Source organism: Panthera onca, chromosome E2 (assembly GCF_046562875.1).
Source record: "Panthera onca isolate mPanOnc1 chromosome E2, mPanOnc1 haplotype 2, whole genome shotgun sequence".
NCBI classification, from domain to species: Eukaryota; Metazoa; Chordata; class Mammalia; order Carnivora; family Felidae; genus Panthera; species Panthera onca.
In genome coordinates, this window is record NC_138353.1 from 40,182,470 (window position 1) to 40,203,750 (window position 21,281).

Here is a 21,281-nt window from a genome sequence, read left to right on the forward strand (position 1 = left end):
AAGCCCGTGCATTAGGCAAAATCAGAGCTTGAATTTGCCCCATTGCTTGAATAAGATGCCTACCACATTGTAGGGAATGGATACACTTGACATCATTGATCTGTTTGCATGGTTCTTCCATGCCAAGAAGCTGCACTTTTCTGAATGCACCTTTCAGGCACCATAGGCAAATATTTGCAGAGGACTTGTTTGCCTGTTCAGGACTGTTTTGACAGTCCCTACTGGAACTAAATTTCAATAGACATACATTGCTGCGAGATTTTAGTAACATAATTCTGAGTTTAGTCTTTTGTTTGTTTCTTTGTTTCCATTAGCTTTTCATATTCTTGATAATATGAATACAAAGGAGGCAGGTAATTTTTAATGGACATGTCTTTTCTTTGTATATGTTGGACTGAAGATACTGAGCTTGGCTTTTTGATGGTATCTCGTAATTAGTTACAGCTTTTGACAGTTTAAAGGTTTCCCTGTCCTTTACAGAGCTAAACTTACTTTTCTTCTGTATTCTATTTAAAGGAGTTTGAGCAATTAGCTTAGTGCTCCATGTCTGTATGAAATCATACTTATTCTTGCACAACTAGGTACTCAGTCAGGAGTGTGGACAGTGTCTGATTGGGAAAATCTCTCATAAAAATCTAATCAGAGACTGGCATGTGATTCTCACAGATGAACAGTATTAAGACGTTAATCTGCATTCAGGCCCAAAATGTGGTTGAAAACTTCACTCTAGTAAGTCACTTAGAAAAAAAATGTACTCGGGCACGTGTTACAAGTATGAGATCACTAAAACTAGTATCTCATCATGAATAAAGGCAATTTTATCTCTTTATGCATAAAGACATGAGGGATTTGGCCCAAGGCTATTATCATAGAGTCTTCCTACTGCTCATGTGCACATCAAAGTCCCTCCAGAGACTTTTTTCCTCAATATTGCTAGGATTGAGGAAAATACAATATCCCTAGAATAAAAAGGGCCAGCACATTGACTCCAAAAGTATACATTACTGTTTTTCAGCCATGTGGGCCTGAAGCCAGAAAATCTGGTTCCAGTCCCCCCTTTTTTTTTTTTTTTTGAGTTACTGCATTTTGACTTTTGACAACAAACTTTTAAGCTTCTAAGCCTCAGCTTCATCATCTATAAAATGAGGATAATACCTCCGACCACTCAGGATAATTGCAGTTGTAAAATTGACCACAGTTTAACCCACCTGTGCACTGGAATCCACTAGATCACTGTAAAGAGATCTAATTGGGTTTACTATTAGTTTATCTGCTCCCTGATACACTATAGTTACAGTAAATTAAAGCAGACTTGGTTTTTGTTGTTATTGTTTTAATGGATAACCTCTCACCTGGGCATTAAACAGTAATGGTTTGGTTTGGAGATCTACTTTAAATGGGGCAAAATTCAGTGTTTGCAAACCCAAGTGCAAACTGTTTGCTACACTGCCTTTCCTTTTCGATCTCACGCCCGAACCATCATCACTAGCTTATGAGCCCTAATTACTGTGGGTGGAGAACAGAGTGGCTCCATTCCACCATTGATTAGAGAATAAGAACCAATTACCAAATGTCGGTTTATTAAAGTGTGTGTTTCTAGCTAGCTGCTTCTCACCACCCAGCAATTTGCCCTTGACAGAAACACTGCTCCTGGAATCATGAGAGATCACTGTTAAACTCTTACATGTGTAGAGGCTGAACACAATTTCTAGCTGGCATGGGAAAAGGGCATTTGGAAGGAAAACACTGAAAGGAATTTAGTTTCCTGGCAGAAGACTGAGATTTCAGTGTGACAGGGGTACAATTTCTTGTCTTGAATGAAGGAACAGAGACCTGATTCCTTCCGAGTTGCAGGTGACCCCTACCTCTGATAGAGGATAAGAAAGTAATCGCCCTCCTACGCCGTGAAATGGACCCTTCATTTTGAAACCAGGCTGGTGCACTGATTAGTTCTGCTAAGTGACTCTGAAGAGACCCATTTGTTTAGCACTACGTGTAATTTTAAAGGAAAGGACGTGTCAGCAGCAGAAAGGAGAGTCAAATGAGGTCACTCATGAAATAGTGGGAGAAATTTCCCGGTGCCTCTGCCTGGTTTTATTCTTCTCCATCTCCACTGACCTACGCGCTGGAAAGCCGATACACCAACTAAACGGAACCTTCATTTTCTCATTCCGTGAATGACCAGGCCTGCTCCCCAGGGCCCTCAGAAATGGATCTTTATTTCTCAATTGGTGGGGACACCACATTTAACCCTTTATGTTAAGGTAGTTCCCACCTGCAGAGCCTCCATCGGTATAGAAGCTGGTTCTATCATGGAAGCTCCGTACGTTCAGAAACCCCACCTCTGATATGTTTTTGGTTTTTTGCCTGCTTGGCAATGTGACTGCCACCCTTGCAGAAATTGGGGATATCCTAAGCAGACAATTTTGAGGTTCTCAACATAACAATCCAAAAAAGTGTGTGAATGCTGCCTATTTACCTGTAGATTACTCTCATTTAAATTAGTTTATGCCCTGAAAATGTCCGGTGTCTCGAACCATGCCAATTGCATCTGATTTCACTTAAACCATGAGGAGTGCAATAAAGGATACATTCTTAACTTTGATACTAACATTTTTTGTGAGGAAAACAAAATCCAAAAAAAAAAAAAAAAAAGAAGAACTGCAAAGGGCAAGCCTCATCATTTCCTTCTCTTCAATTCCAGAATATTGAAAAGATACCTATATCATGGTTGTGATCACTTTATGTTGGAAGTCTTTTGTTTAAGCTTTCTTCCTGTCAATCAGTGATCATCTGTGCCTAGAGACCCTGACTCAATTCATCTTATTTTTCTAGGGTTGTAGCAGAAGTTTGGTCTATGGCAAGGACTCAAACATCTGAATTAAATAAATATATAGCAGTGTATGAGTTTTCACAATACGAGCAAATGAATTAAACAGAAAACTGGAGTCACCACTCACATATATTTCTTCATATGTTTCAGCCTTATACTTTTCCGTATAACACCCTTATCTTCTTATTCCCTGCCTATTATTTACTGCTTCTGGTTATCAGCTTATGTATGGAACACTTCTTTTGTGGAGGTTTTGATAGGTCTCACTGACTCTAGCTTTTCTGAGCCACTTAAAAAGATTTAAGAAATGAAAGTTAGGGGGAGGGTTCTTTCTGTGTGATTTATTTTTCTTAGGGAATAGTAACCAGAACCACATATAGGAATTCATACTTTAGTTCCGTTTTTGTTTGCTTCTTTGTGGCCTTGGATCTGTTGCAACATTTGCCATGCCACGTGGCTTTCAAAAATCAATTGTCAAAGGTTTGAGAATGGAAATATTTCCAAGATGAGCACTATCTCTGTGACTTTTGTGTGTATTCTGTGTGGAGTGTACTTTGTCTATTTGGAAGGCAGAAAAGAGACATAGAAAAGAAGTTGATTTGTAAGATACCCTTGGTAAGAGTCAAATCCAGCATCTGTGACTTGACAAGATTAACATCATCTTTCTCAGCCCCCCTTCCTTCATCTATCATAATGGAGATAATGTCTCCTTTGGGAAGAGTATGTAAAAATTACATGTTACAATGACGGTTTATCCATTCATTCTTTCATTCAGCAATGTGAGCATGTAGAATATTCCAGGCTCGGGGTGCCTGGGTGGCTCAGTCGGTTAAGCATCCAACTCTTGATTTCAGCTCATGTCATGATGATCTGGTCATGAATCCTGAGATCAAGCCCTGCATTGGGCTCCCTGCTGGAGGTGGATCCTGCTTAAGATTTTCTCTCTCCCTCTCTGCTCCCTTAACCTCTCTCTTCTCTCTCTCTCTCTCTCTCTCTCTCTCAAAAAATAATAAAATAAAGTGTTCCAGGCCTTTTTTGAGACTGAAACAAGCAAAGAACCCACTCCTGTATAGTTTATGGTCTAGTTGGGAAAAAAATAAAATAATTCAAATTGTAGTGTATAGTATTTTAACTGTATTGTAACAACCCAAGACATTTTCTGAAGGAAAGAGCTGGATTCTATGGGAACATTAACTTTTCCCATAGAACAGTCTCCAAGGGGGCTGACCTGGATGACGTGCCTTAGCAGATGTGAATGATGGAGAGAGGTTTTCCAGATGAAGCAGCAGTGGGGGGAGTGATTCAGTTAAAGAAATCGGCAGGGCCCAGAGTGGCTGTGAGGGCAAGGGTGAAGAAGTGAATGGCTAGTGGGGCCGGAAGGTATTGATGAAGGGGTGTACTGGTGAGAGATGACACTGTAGAGCTAGGCAGGGGACTGGCTTGTAAGCCCTGTATACCTTGTTAAATATTTTAGTTTTTATATCAAGTCCCTGAAACAAATGCTAATTCCCGTTCACATGTATTGGCGTTGTGTTTCCTAAGTTGAATAGAAACAGAAATGTGTTTCTTGATTCGTGTCCAATGTGACTGCTCAGTTCAGCCGGATGACCTATAGTCCCACTTTTCTATTCTAAGCGCTGGTCTCTAGGATACTGATGGAGTAGACACCCAAAGTAGCCTGCTCTGGTCATTTTAGAATCCTAGGATTGGAAAAGAGATCCACCCTACACCAAAAGATGTCCTTCTGTCTCCTCAGCATGTGCTGAGCACAAGGAGGACCATCCTATCAGATTTCCTGGGTTTGGAGCCCCTATCTCTGCCATTTAGTCCCTGTTCTGTATTTCCCCATCTTGGGTACAGAAGTCTCATGGGTACTGGAAACCAGTGAGACACCTGGAAAGGATGGAAGAATAAAAAGGGACTGAGGGGGTAAAAAAAAAAAAAAATTGAAAGCAGGTCTCAGAATAATTATTCTTTCAAAGCCCCCAAATCTAGTTGGCCACAAAATCTGAAGGATTCTATCATTAAATATATGTATTTTTAATGTTCTCTTGCCTTCATCCCCACTGTCATTACCTTCAATCAGACTCATTCTTTCCAGTGATTTCTATAATAGAACCTTGGCCCCAGTGTCAATTAAGTTAACCTATATTCCTGGTGATATGAGACCAATCTTTCTTCAATATAAACCTGGATCCTGTCAGTCTCCTATCTCATGTTCATCAGTAACTCCCTTATAAAATGTGTGGCATTTAGTATGTGTTCTTTTGTTGGTAGGTTGTTCAGTGGGATGCTCAAATGGTTTACATTCTGGGGCATGGATGAGCCAGGCATTCGCAGTACACTGGTCGCTCTGACCTTTTCCCTTCCTTCACATCAAACACTAGTGGATTGTGGCATGATGGTGAGGAATTGCTGTTCCAACTCACAAAGTCCACGTGACACATCATATTTCATCTTAATGAGGGTGATTGACAGAGAACTGTGCTAGAAATCGTGCTAAGCACTTTATGTATGATAATCTAATCGGTCCTCATGATCGTGCTTTGAGGTATGTGCTGTTTTTATCTTTATTTTATATGTTTAAAAACTGAGGTTCAGGGTATTATTAAGCTTTCCAGGCAGTAAGTGAAATAGTTTTTAGATGTTGATAGGCTATTGCCAGAACAGGCAATTTTAATCACTGTTCTGTACTTCCAGGTCCTAATTATTTCCTTCTTTTCTTATAGATGAGGTGAGTGAGCTAAAAATCATAGGGCGGTTATAAAATATGTAATTAGATCTGATGATACAAATTCAGAGAGACTATCCCAAGTTTTTTTTTTTTTTTTTCTAACTTCAATATTATTGAGCTTGAATTAAGGTAGTTATCATTAGATCCTTGGCAACATTGTGTTATACTAAAATTCCACTTAAAAATGCCTGCACTAATAGGATCTCAAATTCAGCCATGACCTACCCAGGGGTCAGGTTCTCAAAGCCTCTTCATTGGTTTGCATCTTTCTGAAAGAATCTTGAGTTAATGCCCCTACCCCATCCTCCTGCCTGCCCCCCCACCGCAGAGCAATCTTAGAAGTCCTTTGAGATTCTGCTAAAAGCCCAACACACTATCTTCTAGGAGCATTATTATGTAGTCTTAGTAACATGAACTGAATAAAAATGGACACATTACACAGTCTTGGTTCCTCCAACAGTGATTGGAAATAGATCGAAAGGGCTGAGGCACTAACTCAACCAGCCATTCCATCATCAGCCTGTCTCAGGGTAGTAATAAACTTCTTGGTCTGCTAAATTTATGGAGTAGAAGTGAAGCACAGCCTCCCAGTGGTACCCATGGCTTTGAACAGGTCAATAACAGTGGTCTGGAGGTCTGCACACTGACCATTATAAGCACCAGGTGGACTTACCAATGTGCTGTCACTAGCAATTGCTTCCACACTAGCTCCTTAGCTGGAAAGATAAATCAGGCTGCCTAAGGAAGGGGTTTTACATCAGATGCATGAGAGTATTTCTTATGTAGAAGTGTAAGTTTAAGGGTTTAACTCCCAAATACTCTCTGTGTTTATACTAGCTTAGCCAGCAACTCTGAACCATGAAAGAGCATGTGCAGTCATGAGTCACCTTCTCATCTGACTCCAGGTATAACTTACACCTTTAGAAGGGCAGTGGTGCCCTGTGCTGCAACGGACAAACATCCTTATGTCATATGAGTTATGCAGTCATTAAGCATAGGACGTCCAAGCACCACTCTTAAGTTTACAATGCTTATCATGATATAATTCACTTAATATCAAATTTGAGGGCCACTTGTATAGGTCCTTGAAGGATCATGCTGGCTCTGTCACTAGATCTTTGCAGTTGACATTTCCTCTGCCTTGGTCGCCTTGCCCTGTGCATTGCCTAGTTAATTCTTGTTCTTCTTTCAAACGGCTGTGTAGAACCAATTCCTCAGGAAAGCCTTCTCAGACTGCAACTGACTAAATGTCTACAATCCCTCTCCCCACCCCATATGAACACTCATTTTGGTATAGTAAATAAATGTGGTGAATCTTGCATTCATATCTACCTTTCCCACTAAGCTGGAAGTTCTGTGGATGTCAGGACCCTTGTGCTTTTGTTCAGTCAAATCCTCAGTACCAAGTATGGTATTGAGCACCCACTAGAAATGCAATAGCTATTGCGCGCAAAAATATAATGAGGAAAATCCTCCAAACGTATTATATGCTATCTTATAAAAAAAATGATGAGAATTATTCATCTTGAATTCTCTAACCATTCATTTATTTGGATTTCTTAGCAAATATTTCTTAATCTTCCCCTCTTTTCCAAGTGTTTGCTAAGACCTGGGTCTACAATCAATCAATCAATAAATAATAGAGGAAACTTCAATAAAAAAATCTTTAATTTCTCCCATTACCTCTTCGTCTCTGAAAGTATATATATTTATTCAGTAAAAATAGAATGTCATACATCCTTCCGCTCTGTTTACATATCACCGTTTGGTGGCAACCTTTGTATTTGTTGCCTCTAAGAATACAGAAAATCAATCCCATGAAAAGTGATATTTTACAATTGGAAAAAAATCCAGAAACTTTTTTTTTTGTCTTTTGGAAGAAACTCCTGGCTTTATAATTGATGACCAGGATCCATGACTTCTAATGTGTTTTCACAAAAACAAAACAAAGCAACAAAACAAGCAAATGAGCGCACGCGCGCGCGCACACACACACACACACACAACATCTCTTTTGTAGACTAGGAATGATGTATTTTTAATGACTTTATTTTTTTTTTTATGTTAAATAGGGATTCCTTCCCTCATGGAATCAGAGCCTCTGGAAACCACTGCCAGACAGTGGTTATAATATAAGTAAAGTAAGCATGTGCCAGTGAAAAATTAGGTGTTTGGAAAGTCAGCATATGCATGTATTTCTTGTGTATGACGTGCTAGTTAGTGTATAACAGAGGGCAGTCTGGAGCGACCATTGGGTGTCAGAGGAGAAAAACTTGGATGCTCACAGCAGCATGTTGAATAAAATCCAAATGTAATAAAGTACATATGGCTTGCTTTCTAGAGAGATCTAAAAATTAATTTTTCTGCAAACTCGACCAAATTTGTATTGAATTCCTCTGTATAAGCAAGTTAAGATTGACCATAGGTAGCTTTTACTCACATGCTTTGTATTGGCCACTTGCTTGTTTAGGGGAAATAGAGAAACAGCATAGCATATCTCTAATAAGAGTTTACTGAGTTTGCACATCCTTCAACAAGAGCAAGATGCACCACTAGCAGTATAGTAATGTGATTTTACATTGCAGCCTGGAACACTCACTCATGGACAAAAATAGCTACACAAGAGCCTAAATATGGAGCAAGTATACATAGTGCAACGACAAACCACATCTGTTCCAAATTTAGTAGGACACAGAGAATGGCACACATTCCACATTTGTTCAACAAGGGGAGCATAATGCTATGGTTTGCATGTCCTTTGATCAGAGATTATCAAAGTGTGGTCCCTGGATTAACAGTATCAGCATAATATGAGAACTTTTTAGAAATGTAAATTATCAGGCCCCACTCTAGATCTGTTGAATCAGGAACTTGAGGAGTGTGGTCCAGCAACCTCTGTGTGTGTGTGTGTGTATGTGTACGTGCGTGGGTGTGGGTGTGTTTTAATATGAATTCTTACTGTTTTTTTCCAGGTTAATTGAGAAATAATTGGCCTACGTTATTGTATATGTTTAAGGTGTACAGCATGATGCATCAATCTGTATTTTAACAGGCCTTCCTTATGATTCTGTTACGTGCTTAAGTTTAGGAACTCTACCCTGCTTTCAGGTCCACTGAGCTCAGTCCTGGCACATTCCATGGCAAACTAACTCTTCCTCTCAATTCTTTCAAAACATACTTCCCCAGGTAGTCCAGCTTTAAATGAAATCTAGCTATTCCTTGAGCTGGACCCTGGAGTTTCTAGATGATTCTCTCCAATAGGATCTAGCCATTCCTTCTCATCCTATGTTACTTTACAGAATTATCTGTGGTTTTTCAAATACCACTTCATGGCCCTGCCTCTATACATGCTGCTTTCTCTGGCCACACTGCCTTTTCTTACCTGTCCTTCAAATGCCAGCCCGGGTCAGCCACCCTCTCCTCCAGTGAGCTGTCCGAGTAATCTGTGTTCTGAAATTAGAGACACTGTTCCATGCTTCCATGTGACCTGACTTTCCTCATCAGTCTGGTTGTGTTTCTGTCTCCACTGTAAAAACAGTGGGCTTCAGTAGAATAGGCAGTGTCCTTTTCTTTTTCTCCTTCAGCTTTGAAATTATCAGAGTTATAAAAAAAAAAAGAAGAAGAAGAAAAGAAGGAAATTACCAGAGTGTGTTGCCTATAGTAGGCATGCAAATGTTCATTAGATTAATGAATCCATAGTCACATTTAATCTGCCCCATGACCCTGTGTGATAGAACTAATACATTATTACATGTTATTCTAATTATAAAACAATACAAGCTCACCACAGAAAATATGGAAAATAGTAAATAATATGCAATATAAAATGAAACCAATTTATACTTTTACAATGCAAAGGTAATCCCTCTGTATGATAAGAGTATAACATGATAAGAGTTAATATTTTGGTGCATTTCTTTCTAACCATTATGTTTGCATTGAAAAAAAGTGCCAATATTGCAGTTACATACCATATACTTTCCAGGCTTGTCTTCTATCACTTTCTCTTCTGCACCCCAGGGTCCAACAGTAACCTTCCTTAGTCTCCATCATTTTGAAAATGCTCTTCTCTTCATACAAGATGATCACCCTTCCCCCTCCTGCAGCTTACTCTTCTGTTTTCTCCCAGGCAATAAGTCCACTTTTGTTGCCTTTGTGACTCTTTCTCCAAGACACTCAAAGTGACTTATTTATGATTCTCTGTGCTGGTCCACCATCCAGCGCAAGTATGTATCTCTTCTAACCCTTAGATACCTTTTATGTTAAGTATGTGCTCATTGGATACTTAACCTATCAACACTGAGCATCTCACCTTTGCCTCTCCTCCTAATCTGTTCCTTCTGTTTCCTTCTTGCCCCTTGCTACCCTGTTCTTCACTTGTGATTTGACATATTGGTCCTATGCCTGATACAATGAGCAGATGTGTAATTTACAATGTGTAAGTTACCTTAATTGCCCAAGGACACACTGGTACGCCTCTTTCATGTTTTTAAAGGAGGAGAAAAAAAATCAGTGTCTTTCAATTAAATTAAATACACGTGAATACATTTTACACCCACCACCAGGATGTCTTTTTTTTTCAATATGAAATTTATTGTCAAATTGGTTTCCATAGAACACCTAGTGCTCATCCCAAAAGGTGCCCTCCTCAATACCCATCACCCACCCCCTATCAACCCTCAGTTTGTTCTCATTTTTTAAGTCTCTTATGCTTTGGCTCCCTCCCTCTCTAACCTCTTTTTTTTTTTTTTCTTCCCCTCCCCTATGGACTTCTGTTAAATTTCTCAGGATCCACATAAGAGTGAAAACATATGGTATCTGTCTTTCTCTGTATGACTTATTTCACTTAGCTTAACACTCTCCAGTTCCATCCACGTTGCTACAAAAGGCCATATTTCATTCTTTCTCATTGCCACGTAGTATTCCATTGTGTATATAAACCACAATTTCTTTTTTTTTAAATTTTTTTTAACGTTTATTTATTTTTGAGACAGAGAGAGACAGAGCATGAACAGGGGAGGAGCAGAGAGAGAGGGAGACACAGAATCTGAAACAGGCTCCAGGCTCTGAGCTGTCAGAATAGAGCCCGACATGGGGCTCGAACTCACGGACCGTGAGATCATGACCTGAGCTGAAGTCGGACGATTAACTGACCAAGCCACCCAGGCACCCCAAAACCACAATTTCTTTATCCATTCATCAGTTGATGGACATTTGGGCTCTTTCCATACTTTGGCTATTGTTGAAAGTGTTGCTATAAACATTGGGGTACAAGTGCCCATATTCATCAGCACTCCTGTATCCCTTGGGTAAATTCCTAGCAGTGCTACTGCTGGGTCATACATAAGGTAGTTCTGTTTTTAATTTTTTGAGGAACCTCCACACTGTTTTCCAGAGGGGCTGCACCAGTTTGCATTCCCACCAGCAGTGCAAGAGGGTTCCCGTTTCTCCACAACCTCGCCAGCATCTATAGTCTCCTGATTTGTTCATCTCAGCCACTCTGACTGGTGTGAGGTGGTATCTGAGTGTGGTTTCCTTAATAGCGATGAGTTAATGCTGCCATCAGCCATGAGCTGCAGTTGAAAATTCCCTGAAAATTGGCTTTGTTTCAGGCATAGCTCTTGCAGACACCAACTCATCTGTCTACACATGATCTACATAGAGGCCAGCATCCATGGCATCAGTGGCCAACTGTGTTCGTTTTGTTAAGGCTAACAAAGAGGCAGAGGGGAAGACAGCTCTTGTCGGATAAAAGTTTTGTTCAGATTGTACTCCTCACCCTCCTCCCCTTCCGCCTGAGTTCACATTGCTGAACTATAATTGTACTATCTTCTCCTTGAGGAAGACAGGAAAATAAAAGCACTCACTTGTGCAGATAAAGAGCATGTTCTCCCTGAAGTCATTCCAGCAATGCACAATAGAGCTTGCTATAAACATGAGAGCAATGCGATCTCTCTGTACAGAACATTGTCCAGACTCTGCCTTTTGTGATTTGGGGCTGTTTTCTTGTTTGTTTATTTGAACAAACAACACAGTAATACAGAAAAGCAAGAGATACATGGGTTTTTCTCACCCAATGATAATCAATAGATAATTATAAATGAATTTTTCTCAAAGCAACTGGAGAGAGAAGATTATGCAGTTGCAGGAGGAAAGAGAAGGTGAACTCTGACAGACTCTGTTAGAATCAGAGGGTTGGAACGTTGCATTTCCTCTTATGACAGGGTATTATTTTAACCCATTCCAGAAAATCAACTCCTTGAATGATCTGTACTGTCATTCCAGTTTGTCTGTTAAATCAGGGAGTGATGTTCATGGAGTACCTACTGTATGCACAAGTGAGAATGTCCCAGGAGTGTTCTATGGATGTGGTCACTAAAGTAGTTGTCCACAAACATGGGTCCAAGAGGGTTTTCTGAGACTGTGCTTCAAAGGCTACTGAACTAGAACCAGTAACATTCCCCTCAATACCCCCAACATGCAATATAAAATAAATTGAGTGACAAAAAGGCCAACTCAAGATTGCCGTGGTTAGTTTTAACTAGTACCAAGGACCTGGGAGTGATTATACCAGTATTTCTCAAATTTTGGATTGCCAAGCCCCAATGCTGCATATTTCTGGATCTAAAATTTTTTCAGTGATACAGATGCTGCTGATTCAGAACCCCAGTTCAAGAAACATTGGTCTATATCAGTTTTCACAAAATATTTTTTGCAACATATGAACAGTCACAATGTACGTTAACTTGCTCATAGACTCTTTTTCCTGTCTTTTTTTTTTGTTCTTGTTATTTATTAGAATGCTATGAAGGACAATAAAACTTGAGTATAAGATTTCTCTAGTTAGCTCTCCTCTTCCTAGAAATAACTTCTCAGGAGTATTACATGGCTGAATTATAGTTAGCAAAGCAGAATGAACGGTATTGCTGTCATTTGCTTACAGGGTCATTTATTTGTTTATTTAACATGTAATGTTGTAGTTGTCATAGTTAGATCCTATGCTAGGGACTAGGGATAAAAAGATGAGAAAAGCATGAAAATTTCTTTTCAAGAATCAAAATTGGGTGGGGAAGACAAGGAAATGTAAAACTACCAGATATGATTGTACAGTGATATCAGGGAATAAAAAGAAGGAACTCCACCTTCAACCAGATTGGAGAGGAGTGTCAGAAGATGGTTCAAGAATTGTTGAGGTCTATGCTATGTTGGTGAATATGGAACCCCATGCATCTAATGGAACCAGTACTTGGCTCCCAGAATGATGATATGACTTGAAATGGAGCAGCTTTTTAGCAAGGACCCTGTTGCAATGCTAATGAAGAGGTAAGAAGACCTGCCTTAGGGATCAGCCCTCTGAGTTTGAATCCTGGCCTCGTCACTTGATACCTGTATGACCTTAGACCACTCAATTTCCCTGACCTCCATTTTCTCATTTGTAATATATAGATAATAATAATGCTTAGATTGTGTTGAGGATCCAACTTAAGATCATGCCTTTAAACATGCCTAGAATACCGACTATCCTGTACATTAACAATATTCTCCAGATAGATGTGAAAATAGTAATGACTATCAAATCAAATACAACAAACTATAGCTCTATACAAAAGGACTGGAAAGGTAAGATTTGTTCATTGGTAATGGCTGCAAAATGAATTTTCACAGTAGCTTCTTCATGGTACTTCTAGAACATCTATACCTTTCTTTTCTTTGTAAACAAGGTTCTGTGTAGCCCTGTGAGTATTTGTTGAACTTTCTGTCTGAAAGGAGAACACAGAAAATTTTACCAAACCCTTAGTAGAAGTAACCCAGGGCCCTAAAAGTATGAATTGCCTGTCCGGCCATTTTCAGTAGGCCATATGTTCTTGAAAATCCGAGCCATGTTTAATCACACCTGTAATCCTAGTTCTTAACACAAGACTCAAACACAGAAGATGGTAATACATGACACTGAATGAATAAACAATCCAAATTTTTGAAGTATTTTTTTTGTTCTGTTAATTTTTATGGGTTACATTGTCAAAATACAAACCAGCCCGAACCATATTTCTGAGACAACGATAAAACATTCAATATCTAAAGAGAACATGTATTAAAATACTTTGTTTATTATGTCCACTTTTAATGCTTTAATACAGTTACAATGATTCCTATTTAAAAAAAGACTTGTGTCTGTGATTTTATTTAAATCACCAGATTATCATTGAGCCCCGTGACAGGGTGAAATATTCCTCCTATTTTCTGCACTCCTTTTTCCAGAGCATTAAAGAATTGCTTGCTGAACCTTCAATTAACATTGAATGAATAAATGCAGTTGGTTTTGCTTTCTTCAGTATTACCCTTTCCCTTGCCATTCCTTACATGGAACCTATAGTATTCTTGACCTCAGTTCTTAGCATTGGGAGTGGGATCACCATGAGAAAGGAGACGCATGCCTATCATGGTCAAAATAGAATTACAGCCTCAAGCTCTTTCCTAATTGTGTGCTTTTCTCTTTAATATTCCCTTCGTATTTTCAGCTTTAAGAGCTCTTTCCTCTGATCTTTGTCAATATGAGATGGTCTTTAAACTAGCACTATCCCTAAATTAAACAGTAATGATCTCATTTTGAGGTAAGTTTGGGCATTTTTCTCAACATATTTCCAGCAATAAGTTGGTACCATTAGGGTCACAATGTTTCTTTGGCATTAGAAAACACATTTTTCTGTACTGTGCATGTTGGACTGTTTTTGATTTTGCAAAGATCTTTTCTGGTGTTTGATAGTTTTTGTCACATTTCAATTTGCCTGTAACTGAGCTGATAAGAAAAGTTTAAGATATGGACAAGAATGTACCAGATTCTATGCCTTTATTCTCCCAGTGTATAACTTCCCAGTTGGTATATTCTTGGATAAGACAATCTCTTTCATTAATTAACTGAGGTCAGTTCTAATTCAGTAATAAGGATGAGTGTCTCAATAGTTCACCCAACAAAAATGTAATTTTCAGCCCATGAAAATTACCCAATATCAAAAACCTGGGGCTCTAGGATTCTGTGAAAATATTTCACATACTTTGGAGCTTATCATTATGTTCTATATGGTGAATTTTTATTAGTAGGTAGACAGAGTGAAAGGATGAAATAGGTCAAAAAAGGAAAGTTCCATGAGTGACAGTAAAAGGATTTTAAATTAGGATTTGATAATTTTATTAATTTTGTAAATGGGAAAGTAAGTGCTTATGTCTTAATGTATTGAATCAAAATTATCTAATGATGTCCCTTGCTGCTGCACAGCGAGTGATGGAGTCTCCTTTTTGTGGGTAAGCATAAGAGTCATTAATTTTAATGAGAGTAATGTGTATATATGTGTGTTTTAATGTGGAGGTCATGGAATGAGCTCCTTAAAATTTGCACTGGCCTGAGCTGAACAATAAAAGCATTATCTTCCAGGTCAACAATGTACATTAATAAGGAGGTCTCTGTGTACCAGGATGCTATAGACAGTGATTACCAAAGAGTTATTAAGTCACTTATTAAATCTCTAATTTACCAAGGGATTGGTGTTGGCACTAAGCAGCAGGCCAACTGTCACCACCTCTGATATTTCAAAGATGATCATTGTTCCCATAAGGAAAGTCATACCTTAGTTTACACAGTAGGCAGAAAGGAAAAATTATTTCGTAAAGGTGAAAAATATAGCATAAATCTTATTGTCCTCACATGAGGAGATAACATACTATATGGCCATTTTCCTTTTGGGCTTCTCCCTACACCGGCTCAGTCTTTTCCATGCAGACTCTAGCAGTTTTCAATCCAAATATGTGGGCTGAGGCCCAGGACCAAGCATTCATTTCAGACCCACTTCAGAGGGTTTGGATGTAAGTTTCCAAGGCTCCATACTATGAGCAATACTTCCACCTGTGCCAGAATTATTTTTTAAATGCAGTGCTTCAGGATAAAAATGGGCAACAAATCCTTGTCTTAGAAGTTATAAATTGGAAGATATGGTTAGATTGGTATATATGTGTGTGTGCATGTGTATGTGTGTGTGTATCTTAAAAAAAAAAGAGATTTCATAGTAAACAATAGCTTAAAAGCTGCTATTAAGATATTATCCCAACATGGCTCAACCAGGTTAATGATAATTCTCTTCAAATGGAATACACCCTATCTATTCACTAGCCCAATTCACGTCTGCTCAGTGACACTAATCTGTCTCTCTAGCTTTGGCCTGTTGGGAAACCTCAGATATTTGATATTTTTGGACCCTTCTACACAGTCTCTCCCTGTCCCTTGAAAGACTTCCTTCAGTGCTATCACAGAAACTTGGTCTTCAGCCAAAACATGTTTTTCCCCCAAAAAACATATTTTGCTATTGTAGTTTAATTTTTAACTGTGTGCTTTTGTACAGGTTTTGCATTGAATGACCAATCTCTATAATCCTTTCTAGGGTAAATTTTATTTCCTTTAAAACTCAGCTCAGAGATAATGCAGTTTAGAGTACTATGCATTGTTTCTTCTTCTATAACTTCCTATTACCATTGCTTACTAGTATTTAAGTTTATTTCTTAAAGAGGTATATTGTTTACTGACTTTAAAATGCTGAAGTTTGGGACGCCTGGGTGGCTCAGTCGGTTGAGCGTCTGACTTAGGCTCGGGTCATGATCTCACATGACCGTGAGTTCAAGCCCCGCATCGGGCTCTGTGCTGACAGCTCAGAGCCTGGAGCCTGCTTCGGATTCTGTGTCTCCCTCTCTCTCTGACCCTCCCCTGTTCATGCTCTGTCTCTCTCTGTCTCAAAAATAAATAAACATTAATATTTTTTTAAATAAATAAAATGCTGAAGTTTGAGGGGAACCTGGGTGGCTCAGTTAGTAAAGCGTCTGACCTTTGGTTTCAGCCCAGGTCATGATCTCCCAGTTCGTGGGTTCGAGCCCCACATTGGGCTCCACAGCTGGCAGTGCAGAGCATGCTTGAGATTCTCTGTCTCTCCCTCTCTCTCTGCCTCTCTCCTGTCCATGCTGTCTCTGTCTCTTTCAAAATAAATCAATAAAACTTAAAAAAAAAATAAATTGGGGGGGGGGCGCCTGGGTGGCTCAGTCGGTTGAGCTTCCGACTTCGGCTCAGGTCATGATCTCACGGTCTGTGAGTTCGAGCCCCGCGTCGGGCTCTGTGCTGACAGCTCAGAGCCTGGAGCCTGTTTCAGATTCTGTGTCTCCCTGTCTCTCTGACCCTCCCCTGTTCATGTTCTGTCTCTCTCTGTCTCAAAAATAAATAAAAAACATTAAAAAATTTAATAAATAAATAAATAAATAAATAAATAAATAGGAACATCTGGGTGGCTCAGTCGGTTAAGCATCTGACTCTTGGTTTTGGCTCAGGTCTTGATCTCATGATTCCGTGAGTTTCAGCCTCGTATCAGGCTCTGTGCTGACAGCATGGAGCCTACTTGGGATTCTCTCTATCTCCCTTTCTGTCTGCCCCGCCCCACTCACAGTCTCTGTCTCTCTCCAAATAAATAAATAAACTTTAAAAACATTTTTAAAATAAAATAAAATAATATAAAATAAAATAAAATAAAATAAAATACTGAAGTTTGAATATTACAGAGCTGGGACCTAAATTAAATGCCTGTGTATTCCTCAGGAGTAACTTCCAACTGAGCGTGTGGTAATTGCACATAAAGATTGAATGTGGATGGATGGATGACTATACAAAATGAACATACTTGTTGGTAGCTTTCCCTCCTATGAGCTATTTTCTTTTTATTATTATTGAATATTGTCTTTAAGGGATGCAGATATCAAAGTTTTAGTCAGTGATTAGAAAATAAAGATTAAGGTAAGCGACAACTAGCATGCTAGTTATTCATAGTCATCCAGACACTTACTCATGGAAACAAATTATAGCCAACTATATGTAGAAACTGTGGCATTTGTGTATTATCTACCATGTGAGGGACAAAGTATAGAAATCCAGTCTAGGAAATAGACCAGCACAGAGTAGGTGTCTAATAAATGTTTGTTGAATGATTGAATGACTGGGTGCATGAATGAATGAATTTAAAGATGATTATAATTCCAGATCTGAAGGAGCTTGCATGCTAATGAGGACACAATTAGAGCCACCAAGGCCAATTGTGCTAATTAGAAAAAGGTATACCTTTTTGGTTAGATAAATTATCAAATTCAGCCTCTCCAGGCAGCTAAACTGTAAAACATGCTTCTTCTTTTTGAACTAATTAGATCCAGTCCCATGCCAAAGAGCATTGGCTAATAACCAGGGCTGCATTTGAACATCCACCCACTTGTCATAGGATCCCGTACAGGGCACAACCTCTACAGCTGTATGTGGGAGCCCTGTAAGTTCATGAAAACAACCAATGATGATGTTGTGTGATGAGCACAGGCAGTAAGTAGAGTGTGTCCCAGAGGGAAAGGGAAACTCACATGTAGAACTTTCCATAAAAGCCAAGGAGTCAGTACAGGTGCAGAGGCAGAGCTGACATCTGAAAGTCAATGCAGAGGATGGGAAGAGACTAGGCAATCCCAGGACACAGGGGAGGGCATTTTAGGCACAGAGGCTCAGCGTGCACTCACACACAGAGGCTGTTCAGTGCACTCTTGCACAATGAGTGTGTGAGGACAGTGAATTGTAAATGGATGTTACAGGAAGTAAAAGAAGGCACACGACCAAGTTAGGTACAATCCAATAACAATAGGAACCTATAATTAACTCCTACTGAGCAGCTATAGACGCCAGGAACTTTTGTAGGCCCTTTATATACATCAGCTAATTCACTCCTGTCAACAAGCCCATGAGAGGTATGATGGAAAGTAACTAGGCCCTTCCTATGCATCATAATTTGTAGAAGCCTATGAGTCAAGTTCTATTTTGTCTTTATTTTGCAAAGGGATGAACTTAGCACATTTGGTTTCTATCCATTTCCAATCAGTTGCTTAAAGTGGTTAAGTGACTTTACTACTATTACACATTTAATAAGTAGTAGAATTTGAATATTTCTGGCCAGATCTCTCTTAGGAAATAAAGCTAGGCAGTGTACTCAAAAGCTAAAGCACCAAGAGGCCTGTAAATTGGCTCCATTGAATGAAGACCCTTCCTTGGTAGCTCCTCTGATAACCTAGGTGAAGAATTCTCTGGTAGTTGCTGGTGTACAAGGTTTCCTAAGGAACACAAGCACTGATCACCATAATCAGCAGAAGAGATATTTTATACAGACCCCCCAATGGATCTATGGTAAAGATTAAAAATATGTTTTGTTGTTGTTAACTCCACTGTTAATTCTGAAAAACAGCTGCATTTGAAGCCATAACTTTACTTTTTGTAATGTTTATTTGTTTTCAAGAGAGAGAGAGAGAGACAGAGTGCAAGCAAGGGAGGAGCAGAGAGAGAGGGAGACACAGAATCTGAAGCAGGCTCCAGGCTCTGAGCTGTCAGCACAGAGCCCGACGCGGGGCTTGAACCCACAAACCATGAGATCCTGACCTGAGCCGGAGTCAGACACCCAACTGACTGAGCCTCCCAGGCACCCCTGAAGCCACAACTTTAAAAGTTAAAGTCACAACTTTAAATTCAGTACTACTAAAACGCCCTCTATTTGTATTTAAATGAACAAGCCAATTAAATTTACTTCAAGGTGAAGTAACTCTTGGCATTTTGCCAGAGAGCACATAAGTTTGGTGAAGTAAAAGCATATACACAGGGTAAATAATAAATAAAAGTTCAGTAGTTCATGTTTAGAACACCAGTACCTGGATATAACTTGGAGTTATTTGGGAACTATAATAAAGATCGATAAATAAATACAGAGGTAAATAGAGATATTGGAGGATGTCCGTAGAGGATTAGCAGAGGTTCCATTCTTTTGAGTACTTCCAGAGAGCATAAATATGAATAACATATTTTGATCTTACCAACAACACTTTAAGATGTGAAAAGAAGGCATTGTTTCATTTTAGGGATGAGAAAAGCCTTCAGAGTTTATATGACAGTCTCTAAGACATAGGAAAACTAAGGACGGTTCTCAGAAATTCAAATGTGAAATACCTACACTCTACCCCTTTACAATACCTCCTTTGCATAAGAAGGAGAAATGGAAGTTGAAAGAGAAGAAGTTCCCAGAAAGAGAAGAAGAGAGGGAGGAGGAGCAGGAAGAAGAGGAAGAAGAATCCTTCTATCTTCTTGCTTTCCCCCAATGTCGGGAAAATCACCAATTACAGAAGAAACATTAGTACATTAGTGGATGTGCCAAAATTCAAAAGATGAGCCAACTTTGGTCCTTAGTGCAGCTGAGAGCCTGAATGAATAATGTAACAGTAAATGTCCAGAATATCTTGTTCAAACTGTTGGTTTGCAGGTGATTGTATTGATATGCTTATCTTGAATTTAGTGAGGCTTTAAAATAGTTATTTGTTCACTCAACAAAAGATATTGTAACATGTTGTGGCTCTAGTCACAATATAAAATGATAAAGATGGACAATTAAATCCCCTGATCTTGAAAAGCAAAGAGGCTGGTCAGTGACACCATACACATGTGAGTAAATCAGCTCTCACAGCCCAGTGAGAAAAGAACTGGTACAGAAAGGCAGGTGCACATAGTCTTGCTTCCTAAGAACAGGGGGTATCCTGAGTGGAATCTCAAAAATTAGGTCAGACCAAATTAACTCACATGGGGAAGGAAAGCTTATGTAACAAAGAAGTAAATGCAAGTATGAGAGAGGTGGGTACATTTGAGCAACAGGAAAAGCAATAACCAACTGTTGCCTTCCTAAGAGTCATACAAAGTTACACAGTTTCTTATACTCATTCAATAAATATTTGATATTTACCACACACCTGCAATGTGTACAGCACTAGTCTGTGTAGGTCTCAGAAAAGCAAAGGCAAAATTCAAACACACGAGAAATAGCACCTGTGATAAATGAATGGGCGAGCCTGTTCCCACATATCAGGCAAAGGAATTGCAATGTAGGACCTAAAATCAATGCAGCTCTTGGAGAGGGCACCAGATGCATTAACAGCAGCTTTCATCTCTCAACAGCTAGAGGTGTAATGGACTATGTCAGGAAGAAACACCTGGGGATCCTTGGAAAAGAAAATGTTGAATGAAGCAGAGTCAGCAGATCTGCAGCAAAGGGAGAAACCTGTACTATGAAATGGGCTTTATGGACCTAGATTTTGACTCTAAACATTTCTGGTCTGAAACAGTTTAGGGATGTGCTCCTGGGATGAAAGTGAAGTTCTTCCACTCCATTGTTAACGCACTGAATAGTCATTGAGGAAAGTACTAGCACAGAGGGGGAGATACATGCATAGGAAAAGAAAGACATATGCTTCATTCGTTCTGCCATTTCTTTCTGTCACGTCCCCAAATCTTGACACTCCCTTTATGGTCTAAAGGGATCAGAGGATTTCACTCAAGAGCTCAGTACACATCTAATGATCTGAGCAGTGGTTTAATGTGTAGTGAGGGAGGTTGTATGGTTTCTCTAAAATTGTGTACTTGGGAGACAGATGGATGAACCCAGGTTCAATTCTTGGGTGGGCCCCTTACTATACTCAGCTTTCCTCTCTATAAAATGAGAGTGACAGTTTTGCCTGATGTAATGATGATCTGAGAGATTCTGGTGAAGTTTATGGCATTGTGCCTGACACATAATAAATGCTTCATGAATATTAAATCTTCTGCTACTGTTCCAAGTTTTTCTTCCC